Source organism: Bufo bufo, chromosome 4 (assembly GCF_905171765.1).
Source record: "Bufo bufo chromosome 4, aBufBuf1.1, whole genome shotgun sequence".
Lineage (NCBI taxonomy): Eukaryota > Metazoa > Chordata > Amphibia > Anura > Bufonidae > Bufo > Bufo bufo.
This window is the reverse complement of record NC_053392.1, coordinates 537,213,962-537,234,368: the sequence shown is the minus strand read 5'-3', so window position 1 is coordinate 537,234,368 and position 20,407 is coordinate 537,213,962.

Below are 20,407 nucleotides of genomic sequence, written 5' to 3'. Positions count from 1 at the left end.
TCTCAGTGAGCTGTTAGGAGAGGGTTCTATATCTTGACCCCCCCCTTTCCTCCTATAGCTAACTCTCCCACTTGGATCCATATCTGGATCGTGGGATACCTCGTGTCTGTGTAGAGTGCACTATTGACATTATTGTCAGTGCACCCTGCACAGGTTCAGCCCAAGCTCCCATGTTACCCCTGATGAGCTTGTTACTCATCTCTCCTAGCGAAACGTGCATGTAGGGATCAGGTAAGCAAGGGCTTTCTAGGGCGCACAATTCCAGGGTGAGGTTCCTGTTGGTGACTGGTGGCGGGTCCCCGTCATCCGGTCACATAGGCCAGCGTAGGTTCCTAGGGTAACTCTAGGGCCAGCCAGTTTTGCCAACCACCCTGTTTCATGCTAATTGCCGCCAGCAACGGTGTGCACATCAATCAACACCGGCCGGACAATTGCTGATTTTGGAGCGTTTCATCTATGTGGTAGGACCAACCGGTTACTTATTGGTGCCGCCGAGCATCATTTATCTGATATTGGCACTTCTTGCATCCATTTGGTATACCGCTGTGTTGCTCCGAATGTGTATATACATATAATTTGTTGTTATCTCTTATCTCGGGACCCATTTTTCTAAATTGCTCTAATAAACGTTAAGTTTTACTCTGACCACATATTACTTCCTCTGTTTGTTCCAGGTGGTCACCCACAATATTTAAATTGCTATTTTTCTGCCCAAATACCAACCTGTAGTGATGGCCTTGTGGTTCTCCCCGGCAGTCGGTTTGCGGCGAACTTTGCGCGTTCGAGATCCGCTGAACATGCAAACATATGGCGATGTCCGCACGTGTCATATTCTTTTGCATTGCATCGAACTTTGACTCATGACACATCCATCAGTTGGGACAGGACAGCCAATTGAGACGTTTCAGCACATGGACCCCCCCCCCCCCTCAACCCTATAACAGAACCCGATCTGGCAGCCATTTTACATTATGTGTTTTGCGTAGGGAGAGGTTGCATTTTGGAGCAGGGACAGGCTGTTAGGAACTTAGGAACAACAAACGCTAGCTAATAGGGCCACAAAAGTCCTTTTAAGGACTAGTAACATTGTGCTATCGATAGGTGATACACAGAGGGGTGTGATATACTTATAATATACTTTCTAACACAGTGCATTTGTATGCTTCCACAAAATACTGATTGAGACTTCCCATATACCTGCGTCCACAAAATTACTGCTTGAGGGTGATATACCAGCTTCAACTAACAACTGATTGAGGCCTGCCATATATCAGCTTCCACAAAATAATGATAGAGGCTTTCCATAAACCTGCGTCCACAAAATTACTGCTTGAGGGTGATATACCAGCTTCAACTAACAACTGATTGAGGCCTGCCATATATCAGCTTCCACAAATATGGCTCTTCTTTAGGGACAGGCAGAGGAAGAGGCAGGTCGTTCCGCAGGGGTAGTAGGGGTCGGGCAGGTGCTCCAAGCCGGAACCTAAGTGGTGGTGAATGTCAGTGGTGGTGAAGGTGACGATGATGATGTGTCGATGGACATCACGTGGGTGCCCACAAGAGAGAAAGAGGAGGGGAGTTCAGAGGGAGAGATGGAGCAGCAGATAGGTAGGAGAAGGAGGAGAAGCAGGCAGAAATCGCAGCGCACAGAAGGCAAAAAGCAGACTGCAAATGTATCTGGAGCGAGCCATCCACCATGCACGGTCACATCTTGCGCTCCCAGGACGCCGTCACATGGGACCTAGGGACGACCGCCTTAAGAAGGCACCTTGCCTCCCATCACCGAACCCAGTGGGAGCAACGCCTTCAGAACCCAAAAAGCCACACTCCCAGAGCTCCATGTCCTGCCTCTTCTCCTTCTCCTTTCTCCTCGAATTTGGACTCCACTCCACCTTCCACCATGCCATCGTCGCGTTCATCTGGCACAAGGCAGGCTTCTGTGGCGCAAATGTTCGAGCGTAAAAAAAATGGTGACGCCGGATAATCCTCTTGCCCAACGGCTGACCGCTGGCTTGTCTGAACTGCTAGCCTGCCAACTATTGCAATATAAACTGGTGGACTCGGAGGCCTTTAGAAAATTTGTGGCCATTGGCACACCGCAATGCCAAGATACAGTACATCTGACCACAGACACGTGGTCAAGCAAACACTAGCAGGGAAGGTACATAACTTTTACTGCCCACTGGGTGAACCTTCTGACGGCCATCAAGCATGTAACCCATGGCACCCATGTGGATTTGGTGTTACCGCCACGGATTGCATGCAGGCCGGCCTCTTTTTCTCCTCCCCCTACTCCATCCTCTTACTCCTCCTCGGCTGACTCCTCCTTTTCCACTGCTACCACCTCTTCCGCTGCACCCCCCAAGCTCCCCAGAACCTATTCGACGTGCCAGGTGAGATGTTGCCATTCTGTGCTGTGGCTGTTGTGCCTGGAAGCCAAGAGCCACACGGATCCTGCACTGCTTTCAGCTCTTCGGTCACAGGCCGATCAGTGGCCAACCCCCTCTCAATTTGACACTTGGTAAAGCGGTGTGCGACAGCAGTGCCAATCTGCTGAGCACACTGAATGCCAGGATGTCTTGCGGCAGGCCAGGAAAATCTCTGGCCATTTTAGAAGATCTTACACGGCCATGGCTCGCCTTGCTGACGTTCAGCAGCGACATTATTTGCCCATCAGACGTCTGATTTTATGACTGCCCGACGCACTCCACCTTGTATATTCTTGATAGGCTGCTCCAGCAGAAACGTGCCATTAACGACTAGCTGTACAAACTCTGCAGCAGGACAGGTTCTGGGAGCTTGGTTTCTTTTCACCGCGCCAGTGGCTGATCATGCGCAAAGCATGCAGACTTCTGCGGCCATTTGATGAGATCACCAAACTGGTCAGTCTCAGCCAGGGTGCCATCAGTGACATCGTACCTTACGCCTTCTTTCTGGAGCGTGCATTGCGTCATGTCATTGATCAAGCCATCGAGGAGCAGGAGCAGGAAGATAAGGAAGTCGCAATGCTGAATGAATTCCCAGGGGGGGCTACTCCATCTGAGTCAAGTCAGCAGGAGTCTGAAGAGGAGTCAGAGGAGGATGGTGGCTGGGGGGATGAGGAGGAGGAGGAAGAAGAGCAGGCTTTAAACTTTTCGGGGATCTCTGGTGTTGTCCGTGGCTGGGGGGTGGAGACCGAGGACGACTTTCTACTGGGCGATGAGCAGGAGTCAGGGCGCTCCACCGCTTCCAATTTAGTGCAAATTGGGGCCTTCATGCTCCAGTGTTTGAAGAGGGACCCCCGTGTAAAAAGCATAAAGGTCAAGGACCTGTACTGGGTTGCAACATACTTAGACCCCCGGTACAAACACAAAATGGTGGACATGTTACGAGCATCTCAGAGGGATGTCAGAATGCAGCATTTCCAGGCCTTGCTGAGAGAGATGCTGCATTCTGCTGTTGTGGGCACTGGCAGAGGAATTTCCACCCACAGCGAAACAGGTGCGGGTACCAATCTTACCTCGCCTGCAAAAAGAGGGCGGTTTGAAGATGTATTGGTCACTTCGGATATGATATCATTCTTGCAGCCAACCCATCCGCAGCCGCCCTCCGGATCCAGCCTCAGGGAACGCCTAGACCGACAGGTGTCCGACTACATCGGATTAACGGCCTATGTGGACACTCTGAGAAGCGAGGAACTCTTGACTACTGGTTGTGCAGGCTTGACCTGTGGCCAGAGCTGGCACAATTTGCCATGGAACTCTTGGTTTGCCCCTCGTCGAGTGTCCTGTCCGAAAGGCCGTTCAGCGCAGTAGGGGGATCGTGACCTATAAGCGCACTCGCCTAGCTCACTACAGTGTGGACTGCCTCACATTTTTTTAAAATAATGAAGCATGGATCTCTGAGGAATTCAACACCTGTGATGACCACGTGTAATTGAATTTCCTCATGCCAGCCCACACATATCCACCATTACCCAGAACAAAAAATGTTCCTTGCCTTATGTATATACAGCGACTTAAAAGACCTTTTATGTCAGGTGAATGCCTAATTTTTGGGGCCTGTACTTGCCGACAGTTACATATTTACCCTGTGACCGCCTAATGTACCTCCAGCCACAGAATCCATAGTTCTTTGCTGTCAGGTGAATGCCTATTGGCAAATTTTTGGGGCCTGTACTGGCCGACAGTTATATATTTATTCTGTGACCGCCTAATGTACCTCCAGACACACAAGCCAAAGTTCATTGCTGTCAGGTGAATGCCTATTGCCTAATATTTGGGGCCTGTACTGGCCAACAGTGACATATTTATCCTGTGACAGCCTAATGTACCTCCAGCCACAGAATCCAAAGTTCTTTTCTGTCAGGTGAATGCGTATTGCCAAATGTTTGGGGCCTGTGCTGGCCGACAGTTAATTTCCTATCCTGTGACCGCCCAATGTACCTCCAGCCACACAAGCCAAAGTTCATTGCTGTCAGGTGAATGCCTATTGCCTAATGTTTGGGGCCTGTACTGGCCGACAGTTACATATTTATCCTGTGAGCGCCTAATGTTACTCCAGCCACAGAATCCAAAGTTCTTTGTTGTCAGGTGAATGCCTATTGCCTAATTTTTTGGGGCCTGTACTGGCCAACAGTTTCATTTTTTATCTCTTGCCACATAATCACACTCTTGTCTTAATCCTCTGCCTCTCATTATAGTGGCGTATGAACCACATTCACCATAAGGACCTTCAAATGTCACAGGGTCATGTGACTGTGCCCCCACACCGTACTGTACCCCTCACCCTGTTCTGTGCCCCCTTTATACCCTGCATTGTGCCCTCTTACCAGACCCTGTGCAGTGCCCCTAGTCATTCCCTGTACTGTGCCCTCTTATACCCTTTTATCTGGTCACGGTATGGCAGTGTTATCCGGTCACTGTACAGAGGTGTTATCCGGTCAATGTATGGCGGTGGTATCCAATAACTGGATGGCCATAGCTGTATCCCTTTCCTTGCCCTCGCCATTATTTTTTAGACCTGGCATGGGCAGGAAAAATATGCAAATTGCGGTGCTAAGGACCTTTGCGCCACAATCTGTGTCAGAAATATGCCTAAGATAGACGTATTTCTGTATAATAAATGACCACCTAATTGTATTATTATTCGCAGGTAGGGCTAATATCTTTATATGATATAGATTCTAGTGTATTATACTGTGCCCTGTATTTTTCAGTAGAAAATGATCCTTGGGAAACACAGTCCTCATCCCTGACCACCAGGACCAGGTAGAGCTCTGTCAGTATATGGCGGCCTCTCCTCTCTGCCACGCTGCTCCGCTGTGTACTGGTGCTTATTCTGACACTAGGGCTGGGTCCACATCCTACTTTTGCCATCCATTTAATTCATACCAAAAATGTATGTGTTAACAGATGCCTCAAACCGATACAGTACGGTGGCATCCGTTCACCATACAGTTTCATGGTAGAAAACTTTTTTACGTTAACGTATGCATTTTTTTTAATGGACTCTGCAGGATACAAAAATGTGGAGTGCTATACGATATGCGAAATAAGGGAGCGGTAGTGATAACACATCTGTACATTTGTATACATCAAACCGATAGGAAATAAAAAATTTCTAGGCTCCAGCATTTTTTAGTGTTTCCTTTTAAGACGCATAAAAATGGCCCCTGATTAAAATACATATTTTTTATGGGAATTTTTGCCAATGATCCCCCTCTGGTATATCACTGACCATGTTGTGGGACTATTTGTGTACTTCTAGTAAGTGTTTGCTGGCTGCAAATATGACCTGAAGGTTTTTCAGGTTTGCCTGCCATTAAAGTGAATAGGGCCTGCCACAAAAGCGCGGTTCACGAACATTTGATCGCGAACGCCCATTCGCATTCACGAATCGTCCTGGACAATGTTCGTCCATCACTACCAACCTGTACCTTTTTCCTTTTGTGATCCTCTGCTGCCAGCTTCTCATGTGTAAATGAACTCTGCCTGCCCTGACCTTGGCCTGTTATTGACTACAAGTTTAGCCATATACTTCAGTGCTCTGCACCAGTGTCTCCCGGGAAAGTTTTCAACCATAAGGGCACTACTTCAAGAGGTAGCGGCCTGGTGGCTTCCCTGCAGCAAAGCCCAGATCCCTGTACTGGAGTTAAAGGTTGAATACCAGTGGACTGCTAGATAATGTCTTATGTTTTCCCCAAAGTCAAACTGGTTGGTTGACAAAGTGTTTCTTTACCCACTGTCGTAACACTACTGCCTGATGGATAAAATTTGGATGAAGACGTGGAACTGTTCCGCTTTTGGATAATGATAAGACAAGTTTTACGGACAGCTGGCAAAAAATATGAATGCCATAGGCCAATGTTTCCCAACCAGTGTGCCTCCAGCTGTTGCAAAACTACAACTCCCAGCATGTCCGGACAGCCTTTGGCTGTGCGGGCATGCTGGGAGTTGTAGTTTTGCAACAGCTGGAGGCACACTGGTTGGGAAACACTGCCATAGGCAACAAAAAAATTTGGGTTAAGACACTGAACTGCTCCACATTTGGAGACCGACTAGACACTTTTTATGGACAGCTGGCCAGAAATACTACTGCCTGATAAAGAAAATTTTGGTGAAGGCGCGGAACTGTGCCATATTTAGAGAATGAAAAGAAAATTTTTACAGATATCTTACCAGAAGTACTACTGCCTGATGAATAAATTTGGGGCGAAGGCAAGGAACTTTTCCACATTGAAGAATGATACATTTTTCTGGACAGTTGCCTTATAAATAATATATGGTTGATGGCATGGCTCTGTGGCACATTCGGAGAACAATGAGACAATTTTTACAGACTACTACCCAGACAGATTAATGCCTACTGAATTCAATTTTTGTTAAAGCACGGAAGTGCACCACATTGATTTAAAGAATGACAAGCCACTTTTTACAGACATCTCGCCAGACAAATTAAATTTTGATGAAGAGGCAGAAGTGCACCACATTTTGAGAACGTCAAGACAATTTTTATAAACAGCAAGCCAGAAGGAGTAAGCCTGCTGAATTAAATTTTGGTAAAGGCATGGAGGAGCGCTACATTTGGAGAATCATGAGAGACGTTTGACGGACAGATGCCCAAAGGGGGTAATGCCTGCTGAATAAAATTTTGATGAAGGTGTGGAAGTGTGCCACATTTGGAGATTATTGACAAGAGAGTTTTTATGGACAACTGGCCAGAAGTAGTAATACAAGAGAATAGAATAAAAAAATTTTGAAGTGGAAGAACTACGCTACGTTTAGCACAGATAAGTGGTACAGCAGCAATGGCACCATCAGCAAGTTGGCAGGTAGGAGTTTAGTTTAGTTATGGATGTCTTACAATAGAGCAGAGGATAAGGAGGAGTCTGAGCAGGAAATGTAATAGCTGATGATGATGACTAGGATACTGTAATGCTTGGGAATGTGGCCTGCCTGCCGCAAAGAGGACGGATCCTCATGGAAATTTTATTTCGGATTACTGATGCAGGACACCAATCAATGGAATTCAATTGGATTGAATATTCAGTCCAATTACCTATCACTGTATAGTTTTTATAATAAGCAGCTACGTTAAATGAGAATGCTCCTGTGAATTGTTTCACTGAGCTTTTATATTCCTCGAAAAATATATTTTCTTGCAGGAAACCTCAGACCTTTGGTTTGAACTACAGCTAAGTCTTCTTACCATTTGTTACTGCTAATGAATCAATTACAGGCATACTTCGAGAGCATGTAGAAAGTATATTCTTATTTGTGATAATAAAAACAGATTTCTCATAGTCAATGATGAATTAGGGAGAGATGGTGTCCAGAAATTGGGTCAACCCTTTCTGTTTTCAGTCAACCTGATTTAGAGATAGCCCTGTGACAGGTATTATTGCGAACAGGGAATGCAGCCAACAAAGCTCTGAGGTTTAAAGACACAGTAAAAGAAAGTTTTCTGCAAAGTCCACAGAATCAAACACTGCTTTTAATATGAAGGGGTTATCAAACAAATGTTAAGTGTCCCTTTTACCTATTATTGAGAGAGGACAAAACATTTCATATTTAGATGTTCATGATCTATTTTTGAAGATATTTGAGATAATATCAATGCTGTCCCCAAAAAGCAGTAATAGGACCGTGAATCTAAGGGTGTCATGTCAACAGTGGGACAATAATAGTAATAATAGTATAGCGCCACCTGCTGTTTGTTCTTTTACTTATTTTTTGTCCGTCTCACTGAGCTGGTCGAACATGCTTAGTTTAATCTTCAACAGTCACCAGCCATATGTTCTGTTAGAAGCTGTGGCAGTTAGGCCTCTTTCACACTACAGTATGTCCATTTCAGTGTTTTGCGTTCCGTTTTTCACGGATCCGTTTTTCCGTTATTTTGTTTCCGTTGTGTTTCCATTTCCGTTCCGTTTTTCCGTTCCGTTTTTCCGTATGGCATATACAGTATACAGTAATTACATAGAGAAAATTGGGCTGGGCATAACATTTTCAATAGATGGTTCAGAAAAAAACGGAACGGAAACGGAAGACATACGGATGCATTTCCGTATGCGTTCCTTTTTTTTGCGGACCCATTGACTTTAATGGAGCCACGGAACGTGATTTGCGGCCAAATATAGGACATGTTCTATCTTTCAACGGAACGGAAAAACGGAAATACGGAAACGGAATGCATACGGAACACATTCCGTTTTTTTTGCGGAACCATTGAAATGAATGGTTCCGTATACGGACCGTATAATGGAAAAAAAAACGGTAGTGTGAAAGAGGCCTTACAGGGAGACTGCTGCAGCAGAAGGGACACGCACCCTGAGATGCCAGGCTGAAGAGAATGTGGCAGAGTAATTGGAGCAGTGAATGTGGAGATCTCTAGACCTATATGCGGTACTGGTGCTGGTTCTAGCTTCGTTAGAAAGGCATAGTCCTGTAGTATATTATCTCAATCATAGCATAACCCCTTTAATTATTCCATTTTTACTACTATTGAAAAGTCAGTGTGAAGAAAAATCACATGTACTCTGATAGGTCAAACAGGAATCTTTTTGAAAAGATACTGGACATATTAAATATCTGTGTTTTCAGTATATTTTTCAGTTTCCTATTCATAATGAGATATCTTTGCTTTCCAGCAATAATTTGTCTAGGTCTCATACCCGTTAGTACAACCTAATTCCAATAAGTATTAAACAAGTATTTTGCTCTTGTTAATTCTCTCATGTTGTATTTGGAATATGCAAAGGTCACTTTCAAACAAAAAGAAGGCTCAGAGCATTTCACTTGATGCTGTTAATTAAAACAATTAAAATGATATCACAATGACTTAAAATGAGAATGATCTCAGCGCAATCACATAATCGTTTCTTTTGTGCTCTGGGTCACGCATCTACTCCACAGCAATATTCAGGAAGCACATTTCATTAGACTAAATAAAGCTTCAATCATGTGTAAAATTTCCAGCTTCAATAGCCAGCCATCATATCATTCATCAGTCTGGATGTATTTAATGGGTGTAATTTCTTCCTCATATTTCTATGTGTGTATTGTTTCTGTCTTTTTATAGAAATTTGCACCTTATTTGGACCGCTGTGTTGTTAAGAGTAGGCATGGGTACACCAAATCAAAAAGGGTGGATGCAAAATATGTTTCCCTAAGATTATCTGGAAGTTATTTTTAATGCATTACAATAAAAAGCTATTATAAAGATTCCACTTAATGAATGAAACTTAAAGGGATTATACAGGTGTAGTGCCCTGCAGCAAGGGTACTTTGGACTATGAACGTTTGCGGACACTTGCCCCTATTACTACTATGCATTGATACTATGCCAGCTAATACTGAGAGACTTTGGGACTTTCTGTCTATGCACTGGGAAGTTAGAAATCTTCCACAGTTTCTGTAAGGGACTATGTAAAGTTTTGGAGGAAAAAAACAGACATATTGCTCTTATCCATAGGTTTTGTGTAGTATTGCAATCTAGCCCTATTCACTTTAACCCCTTCCCGACATCCGCCGTACATGTACAGCGTAGTGGGAACTTCCCAACAGCCGTCGTACAGTTACGGCACGTTGATCGGATGGGTGCAGGAGCTGCATCCACTCGATCAGCGGCAGAGGTCCAGCTGTTCCCGACAGCCAAGCCCCTGCTGTATAAGCTGGCATCAATGAATACACTGATGCTGGAGCTTTAACCCTTTGTACCGCAGCATGTACTAGCTGTGTGGAGCAAGGGGGCTCCCTCTCCGTCCCCATCAGGCCCCTGAGATGTGGTGATGGGAACCCGATGGCTGGGAACGCAGCCCAATGCCTTCCACAGGCATCGGGGCTTGCCTTCTAAGGAAGCCTGTGAGAGCCAGTCGGATGGGTCTCACAGGCAGGCAGGCTGTCAGTGTATTACACTGTTAATACACTGATAGTCAATGCATTAGAATACACATGTACTGTAATGCATTGCAGAGGGAATCAGACCCCTAAAATTTGAAGTTGCACAGCGGGACAAAAATAAAAAGTTAAAAAAGTGTTTTACATAATAAAAAAAATTTAAGTTTAAAGTAAAAATAAAACAAAATGCCCCTTTTGTCATAATAAACACATATAGAATTGTAAAAAATAAAAATAGCAAATAAAAGAAAAACAGACATTAGGTATCACCGCGTCCAAAATGACCAGCTTTATAAAAATATCACATGATCTACACCGTCAAATGAACACCATAAAAAATGAAATAAATAAAAACCACCCCCAAATAGCCATTTTTTGGTCACTTTGCCTTGCAAAAAGTGTAGTAGCAATCAAAAAGTACAATGTACTACTGAAAACCAGTGATGAGCGGCAGAGGCAATTTTTGAATTCGCGATATTTCACAAATATTTGGGCAAATATTTGTCATATATTCGCGAATTCGAGAATTCGTGATCTCCAGTAATTATTTTCTTGCAAAAATCGGCAATCAGAAAAATTTGCGATAAAAATTTGTGATACGAAAATTCGCGATCAACACTACTCCTAAAGTCAAAGATATTGCAGCATTCTCATTGGCCCACAAGCAAGAAGCAGTTAGGGATCATGGGTTCAGATGAAAAAAAAATTGAATATTCGTGAATACGAATATATAACACTATATTCTAGATATTCGCGAATTCTCGAAGTGCCAATATTCGCGATAAAAATTTGTGATTAGAATATTCGGGATCAACACTGCTGAAAACGTCACCTCATCCCAGAAAAAAATCCCCACACAAGACATTTGACACAAAAAGAAAAAAAAACATGGCTCTCTGAAAATGGCAACACAAAAACAGCATTTTTGTATTCTAAAATGCTTTAATTGTGTATTTTGTAAACAAAAATGAAAAAATAGACATATTAGGTATCACTGCATCCGTAATGATATGCTCTATAAAAATATCTAATGGTCTACCCCTTCAGGTTAATGCTGTAAAAAAAAAAACTATATCAAAACAGCTATTTTTTGTCACCTAGCTTATCAAAAAGTGTAATAGAGAGTGGTCAAAAAATATTATCTACCCCAAAATTGTACCAATGAAAACGTCAACTCATACCGCAAAAAATGAACCCCCACACTGCTGCTCCATTAGAACGGTGGAACAGGACCTCTGTTCTCATCATTGGTGGGGGCCCCAGTGGTCAGACCAACAGTGATCAGCTACTTATTGCCTATCCTGTGGATGGGGGATAACATAAAAATTTGCCACAGCCCGTTTCATGTATAATAATTTGGGGATCTTGGTAATCCTAGCCCTAACTATAGCCTTGACACTTAAAGCTAGAGTTATAACTTGTAACCCTGTCCCCGGTATTGAACATGAATCCCTTTAACTGATCTATGCTGATCTATGTTGTGATTCAGAAACATTGTGTACCATGTTAAAATTGCTTTTAGAACATTTCAATTAATATTAAATGCAACTGATCTATTAGTCTTGAAGCAAATTGGAAATGCGTTCCTATTAAAACAATGCATGGACTGTGAGGTTTGGAGGCGTTGCGTTATGTAAGGAAATGAATGCATTGTTTTGTGTCAATCGTTGTTTCATTTGCCTAACAAATAGATTCTGGTCTACATTCAGCACAGAAATTCTCTTTCATCTTTGTTATTATTTCCCCTTAAGATAAAAAAGTCTTACTTGTTTGCCATTTCTGTGTCAGAAAGTAATTCCTGTTTCCGTACTTTATACATGGAAACATAATAAAGGGAAAGGAAGAATTGTATTAAGGAGCTTAGGGGAATATGGCTATGCTTTTTAATAAATATACGAATACTTAGCAACGGCTCACTGAGAAGACAAGCAGCCAAGTCACAGGTAAGGTAATAATGACGGCGGGCCATGAAGACAAGGTTTACTAGCAGTCATTGGGCAGATATTATTACATGTATATTTGAATGGTTCCACTGTGCTAAAGTATGTCGCGTTTTGGCCAATCATCCATGGGATTGCCCTTTCATTAGTCCAGACTAATCAGAATCAAGATGGGTTCAGACGGGCTGACTGTCGGGCTGCTCGCTTAGTGAAGGAGACACATTTACATTCAACGATCACCTCCACGGTATGAGGATGAGGGATCGCTATAGCGCTCGCTTGTCCTCATACAGAATCATTGTTTCTCTGATTACACAGCACAATCTGCTGCCAAGAATCAATGACTGATGTGTCTGCCTGAATGACTAGATCACCCGATGAACTAATGTTTCGCTTACTCATTGGGTGATTGGCAGCACATTTAGGTGGCAAGATAATCAGGAACGAGTGTTCACAGGTACGGTCATTCCCGATAATCTGGACGATTATTGGTTCGACTAGATCCACCTTCGGTCCTTGAGCACAATGGCATATGATCAGCCAAATGTGGCCAATTATGCCATACACATGTTTTGTCGGCTGACAATGGCCGACATTTTTTCCAACCTGGCAGATGACATTTTTGGACTGAACAGCTCCAGTGCATGTCAAGCCCTACTATTCATGAGTTCCTGGCTTTCTCTGCCCTCCTGACACTGATTCACATTTTTTTCCAAATGAATTAGCAGTGGGAGGACTCAGGACTCAAAAATGGATAGGTCGATTAAAGAAAGTGACCCAGTATTTTGCCAAGGGGATCTGTCACCAGTTTATGTAGCCATTATGACACCATAAAACTGCTGACAGATTCCCTTTAAGTGCACCCAGAGGGAAGGCCCAATCCCTTCTGTGCACCCTTGCTCCTCCTGCTTCCTCTGCATACCACGCCCTCTCCTTCCTGTATAGTCATCTCTCCCTATCAAGAAGGAGAGGGGGGCTGGTAGAGAAAGTAGGAGGAGCAAGGGTGCACATAGTGGCTCGGGTCCACCCTCCGTGCACTTCACTGCTTATTTGCATAAGTATTAAAAGTACTTTTTCTCCAGAACAAAGCTACGGATCACTAAGTGGGAGGTATCATTACATTCAGCTGAGATAGCCCTACAAGGCATTGTGTCTGGTTTATCGGCGAATTTTCCGGTGACAGTTTGATATGTTTTGCAGTTACTGTAGCTATAATTGATGATAATCATCTTTTCCTCACTGGTGGTTTAGTAACTGTATAATTATTAAGTAACATTGACTGTACATACACTGAATTCCTGTTTAGCCTGTCATAGATTTGTGTTATAGACAGCACCTAATCTAAAGAGGCAGAGCTACAGGGAGGAGGGACAGACCAGCAGCCCAAACCAAAAATTAGACAGGGAGTGTGCCCCGGACGAACCCAGACTACCTGTAGGCACTGCAGCCAAGCTGTAGCCACCTTTAACAGCTCTCTCACAATGAAGTAGAGCTAAAAAGCAGCCAAATAGCAAAAAGAAATAGCAGGTAAGCAGGTTTCTTCTCTAGGTCAGAGATGTCTTATTGCATATTTAACTGTTCTGCTAAGAAAAAAAGGAGTATGTAAACAGCAGTAGTAAGGGAACATCTTAATATGTTGGAACTTTGGCAAAATAACTTGATTACTGTAACTAAATGAAAATCAGACATCATATACCACATGACAATCTCTTTCTAAGAAAGCTAGAACCAGCCCTGCACCTCACAAGGATCCAGAGATCTCCCCATTCATTGTTCCATTTATTCTGCTAGATTTATTTCAAGATGGCAGCTCAGGGGTTGTGTACTTTCACAAAGGACATGTCCTTTCTGCTGCAGCTCTCTCCTTGTAACTGGCACAGCTTCTAACAGAAAATGAGGCTGGTGGCAGTTAAAGGATGGAACTGAGCATGTGCGACCAACAAGCAAGGTGGACAGAGAAATAAGGAAAAGAATAAACAGCAGGTGACAGTATTCAGATACATTTGATTGAATAACTCAGTGGCTATACTACTTTTTTAATTGCATTTGACAGAGGTACTGGTTTATAAAATGTAGAATATTTTTCATGAGACAATGAATTTAAATGGCATCTTCACCAAATTCAGTATCAGATGAGAACCAGAGAACTCGGGATACATTTAAAAATGTGTGCTTATTGCACCTTCAGGTTATAACATCTGTAGAAGAGGGAAGATCATGAATGTGGGCACATGCCAACTATCAAATGTCACTTTTTGTGCCAAGTATCTGGCACAGGGTAGAATCTGTGTTTGTGTTGGTCTGTGTATTTAAGGGCTCTTTCACACTTGCGTTGTCCGGTTCCGTCGTGCACTCCATTTGCCGGAATTACACGCCGGATCCGGAAAAACGCAAGTGAACTGAAAGCATTTGAAGACGGATCCGTCTTCAAAATGCGTTCAGTGTTACTATGGCAGCCAGGACGCTATTAAAGTCCTGGTTGCCATAGTAGTAGTGGGGAGCGGGGGAGCAGTATACTTACCGTCCGTGCGGCTCCCAGGGCGCTCCAGAATGACGTCAGAGCGCCCCATGCGCATGGATGACGTGATCCATGTGATTACGTCACCCATGCGCGTGGGGTGCCCTGACGTCACTCTGGAGCGCCCCGGGAGCCGCACGGACGGTAAGTATACTGCTCCCCCGCTCCCCACTACACTTTACCATGGCTGCCAGGACTTTAGTGTCCTGGGAGCCATGGTAACCATTCAGAAAAAGCTCCATTCAGAATGCATGGGGATAATCCTGATCAGGATTCTTCCGGCATAGAGCCCCGACGACGGAACTCTATGCCGGAAGAAAAAAACGCAAGTGTGAAAGAGCCCTAAGCATACTGTATACAAGAAAATGACAAGCTTGGATAACATAGGGTTTGTAGTTCCACTCCTAAATAAATGAAATAATCATACAGTGGGCTGAATATATACACCACCCAATTAAAGGGGTATTCCTATCTAGGACATCCATAGCATGTCAGATAGGTACAGCTCCTATCCCAGAACTGGGCCGCCGAAGGGAAGGGAGACTCGTCACCCATGTGTGGCTACCCCCCTTTCACCACTATGGGAGTTCTGAAAATAGAGTAGTGCTGGCTTGGCTATATTCAGCAGTCCTATGACAATAAATAGAGAGGTTGCCACACTTGCACCATTGCTTCAAGCCCTATTTATATAGCGCCAACATATTCTGAAGCGCTTTACAATAAGAGGGGAACATGTACAAACAAGATCAGACATTACAAAACTAATCCACAATTAAACTTAGAGGAGCGAGGCCCCAGAAAAGCTTACAATCTATGAGGAAAATAGGGTGAACCAAAAAGGTAGAAAGTATTTTGTACAATGGTCCAGCCATCTTGAACTAAATGGGGTAGAACATATAAAGCTACAAGAGCTGGCCACCTGCCAGTAGTAGCAATGTAGTGCTTCTGAGTGCATGGGATGTGGTGGATATGGTTGGATGAAAGGATCAGGTTCTGAGGAATAATGTTGAAGGAGGGTTTGGAGAAGACTTAGTTTAGGGAATGTGGTAGGCCACCCTAAAAGGATGCATTTTAGAGTTTGGAAAAAACTGTGGCCATTTTGAGTAAAACATATTGTCAGGGGGTAGTTCATTCCAGAGAACTGGTGCAGGTCATAAGAAGTCTTGGACACAGTGGAAGGCTTAGATGAGAGAGAATACGGCGCCTCTTCATTACTTCAGCAGATCCACCGCTAGCTTAGAGGTATTAAGACCGGTGTCTAAAACACTCTGTGATAAACCTCAGGACTGTACCAATTGTTGTTGCTTGTACTGCAACTCTCATCATCAATTCGGTAAAGATAAACTGCACCAGCCCTTACATCTACCCTCCTGCCTTGAACCCTGCCATCATAAATCAAAGGCACCTCACCTAACACAAGGCAGAAGTCTCAAGGCCCCAAGAGAAGAAAGGGTGTGCCCTCCATTGATTGTGCACGGCCCAGGGAAAGTCAGAGTCAAGATTTCCACCATGAGTACTGCTAACACCATCATCACCACTACTACTTCTCCTCCCATCCTCGCCTCCCCTCCAGGTTGCTGCATTTGGTCTCTGCATCTGATTTCTTTTTATGTGGCCCACATTTCAAGGCCTAATAAAAAAAAAGTGGTAAAGCTGGAACATCCTTTTAAGCACTGTTATAAATGTAATGTACATATCATTACAGATATGACCATAATAATGCATAATATGTATTTATTGTAGAAAAAATTGTGATTTGCGAGTGCTTCTCTCTTCTTATATTTTTATTAAGCACAATTTTTTTTTTTTTACAATTTTCATTTTATTGAATGCACCCTGAGCTGTCTGCCCATATCTTGCATGGACAGTGAAGACGTCAAAAGGAATCTCAGTGATGCCAACAAGGATCCATCTAACTATCTTCTATGTCTCCTATGCCGCAGTTATCCTTGACCACAGCAGAAAAGTAGTTAAATGGAGAAAATAATGGCTTCCCTAATCTCTGCTGTACGTGCTGTTATGATGGGCAGCACTGTCCTGCTTCTGATTTCATGTTTCTTTGCCCACGCAATGTCAGTGCTGTAATGGTACAGCTCCATACTCTTACAGCACTACACAAGGACAGGTTAATGGGTTGCTTTACTAATATAAATGCCCACAAAAAGTTTCAGTACATGAAGAGCTAATGCTTAGTAGAGATGGCCTTGCGGTTCGCCCGGCAGTCGTTTCGCTGCGAACTTTGCGCGTTCGCGATTCGCCGACCATGCGAACATATGGCGATGTTCGCGCCCCCCATATTCTTTTACATTGTGAAGAACTTTGACCCATGACACATCTATCAGGTGGTACAGGACAGCCAATTGAAAAGTTTCAGCACATGGACGTACCCCCTACCTTATAAATAAACCTGATCTAGGTGCCATTTTACATTCAGTGTTTTGCCAGTGTAGGGAGAGGTTGCTGTGTGGAGCAGGGACAGGCTGTCAGGGACACCAAACGCTAGCTAATAGGGCCACAAAAGTCCTTTTAAGGACTGGTATAGGTGTGCTTTCGATAGGTGTGATGGCAATGATTTATTACCCTGTTCCTACCCTCTTGCTATAAATGGGCTAGTTCTGTTCCCTACTACTCCTGCTCCTGGAAAAGATTCTCAAGAGATATCATTATTCTGCCTCAAGTGAAGCCTTGAGAAGCTAGACAGCCTAGTAAACTGCTACAATCAGCATCCACAGACACTGCTGTGAGGTGAAGGACTACGGCTAAGACACCCATCACTCATACTACTACTAGGCCCGTACTACATAGTGCTGAATTGCAGCCATCTAAACTGCCTCCATATCCTTACTGGTGCCACAGAACTGTGCTTGGAAAATGCTTCTATCAAATGTATTTGAAGTTCTACATTACACTTAATTAAAAAGACTTTGTTACTTTTAATTCTGCCCTCATCCTTCAATCCTACATTTCCGCTGCTCCGATCCCCAGGGAGCAATGGCCTGAGGGAGTTCACCGTGACACAACATCTCATCATGCCACTACCACTCCTCCGGGGCTCGCTGCACTAGCAATTCATTCACAACTTCTTGTAGAAATAAAAGAGGAATGGCATATCATAGAGTCATAAGAATAGATACTCCAGAATGGTTATAACACGGTGAATGCAAGTAGTTACTAAGACAGACATGTCAGGAGAGGTGACAGCTCCTCTTTAAGGAGCCCATTATCACTCCTATTTTTTTTCCTGATAATTATTGTTAGCTTACAAATTACATGAGTTAAGTGACATGGAATTAGTTTGGGTGTCATTGCTTCAAAGAAAGTGCTATTTCATGCTTCACTTAATACATTAGTCAAATACCAGTCACACCAGCTTTCCCCATGACCATGAGTAACTGAGAACTAAACTATTAAGCCTCATTCACACAGTCAGTGTTTTGGTCAGTGATTTCCGTCAGTGATTTTGAGCCAAAACCAGGCGCGGCTCTAAACACAAAACAGGTGCAGATCTTTCCCTTATACTTTACGTCTGTGGAGGCTCCAATCCTAGTTTTGGCTCACAGTCAATGATGGAAACCACTGACCAAAACACCGACGTGTGAATAAGGCTTTAGGCAGAGTTCACATCAGCATTCAGGCTTTCCATTCTACTATTCTGTTATAGGAGCAGGGCACATAACTGAGGAGAATGGAGCCTACGGACCCCATAGACAATAACGGGGTCCCTAAGGTTTCAGGAGAAGATTTTCGAAGCGGAGACACACATGAGTATTAAGAACTGAAAAGATCTCAGGGAGAGTTTGGATTTGATGGTTATTATGTCTTTTTTTATATACAGTAAGTGCGATGGCCACTGGTCATATTGAGATTTCCATAATTTCCAGTTAAGCACCTGTATGGTTATAATCATTAGTTTATGATATATGTATTTCCCATGGCTTACGTAATGACAACATATTCCACATCCACAACACTGCAAAAGGATTGTCAGTAGTGTTCAGCGAATGGAAGTATCTGAAGGGGACTTTCATCCGAATTTCAGGGAAAATTCAATTCAAGCCGAATTTCCTCGTGTTTCATGGTAGCGCACTGAAATGGCGGATAAAAAAAAAAACATACTCACCTCATCCACTTGAACGTGAAGAGGCCATTACGCCTATCTTGACTGAACATCCCACGGGAAATCTCGTCCATGGGGACGTCTTCACAAACTACGCAAGATTTTCGCGCAGGATCTTCAATCAGGATGGCGGCAACAGCCTCTTCTGCTCAAAACGATAAGGTGAGTATTATATTTTTTTTACCGATTAACCCCTGAAAGCCTTTTTTTAAAATCTCAGATGCAGTGATCAGCAATGAATGCGGCATCTGAGGGGTTCAATGACGGAGGCGGTACAATCGGCGGCAAATTCAACGAAGGGGACGAATTGAATTTTTGTAAATTTCACTCATCTCGAATTGTCACCATGTATATTAATCTCACACAAACACACACAGTTTTCAGGCAAAGAACAGAAAAAGGAAAATAATGTATGTACAGTATACTGTGCTGCTCACCCCTAGATGTTATGCTCGGAGCCCAACCATAAATGTTCAACACGAAGATCCTTTGGCTGCAAGACAATATCCCTTTTGATATGTAGAAATAGCTGAATCGGCAACCAAGAGAGGGCCAATGGATAAACAACGGGACCTCTTAGCAGCGCTACCTCACAGGACACCTTGGGTTCGAGTTAATTAAGCAGGCCCAGCATGCATGTGGAACCTACACTCCCTGAATTGTATGGTAGCCGTCATGGTACATAACAGGTAGAATTTAGTGTTAGGAACCCGTCTTACAGAGATCGCCTTGATGTGCGGCAGACGGGCTCAAATAATTTTGTACAAAATTATTTGCCAAGCATCTCTAATTTATAAGTATAGCACTAGCAATCATTATGCATTTTTGTACTTTATTTGGTTTGCAGAGAGCTGTTGCATTGCATGTTTTGTTTTACAGTGTTGTATATAGCATAGCCATAGCAACGTGCCTCTGCGCATTGGGATGTGCTGACTGACCCCCTTTTTCTTTGCAGTTAGTACTAGGGGTGTGGTTGACACTTCAGTCGTGCACTCCTGACCAGCTCGTCTGCCCCATAGGCTGATTTTTATTAGTGTGAGTGTGGCGAAAATAACCTCGCCACTGGGTTTTGGAGGGGCCTGTTTGCCAGCCTCTTGCCTCAGGATTATGGCCCATATACTAACTTTGAAGGAAAAGGTAGACCGGCCGCCCAGCCTAAATCTGTGGAACTGTTTTGGGCAGGAAAGCCATGCTTGCGGTCGGCCAAATGTGACTTCCATGGAATTCGGGAACCCCTGCTCGGATCTGGGTGATTTTTGGATATGTTGTTCACCCAGATCAGAGCTATCCATGAATGTATAAATTATGGGGATATGTGGGGTTTTGAGGTGGTTTCTGTGTTTTGGGGAAAAAAAATTGTTTTCTGCCTGTGAGTGATTAAGTTAGCCTATTATGTTTGGTAATTGTATTTTGTTGATTGCGTCAAAGACAATGCCTATTCTGTTATTGAGTGCGT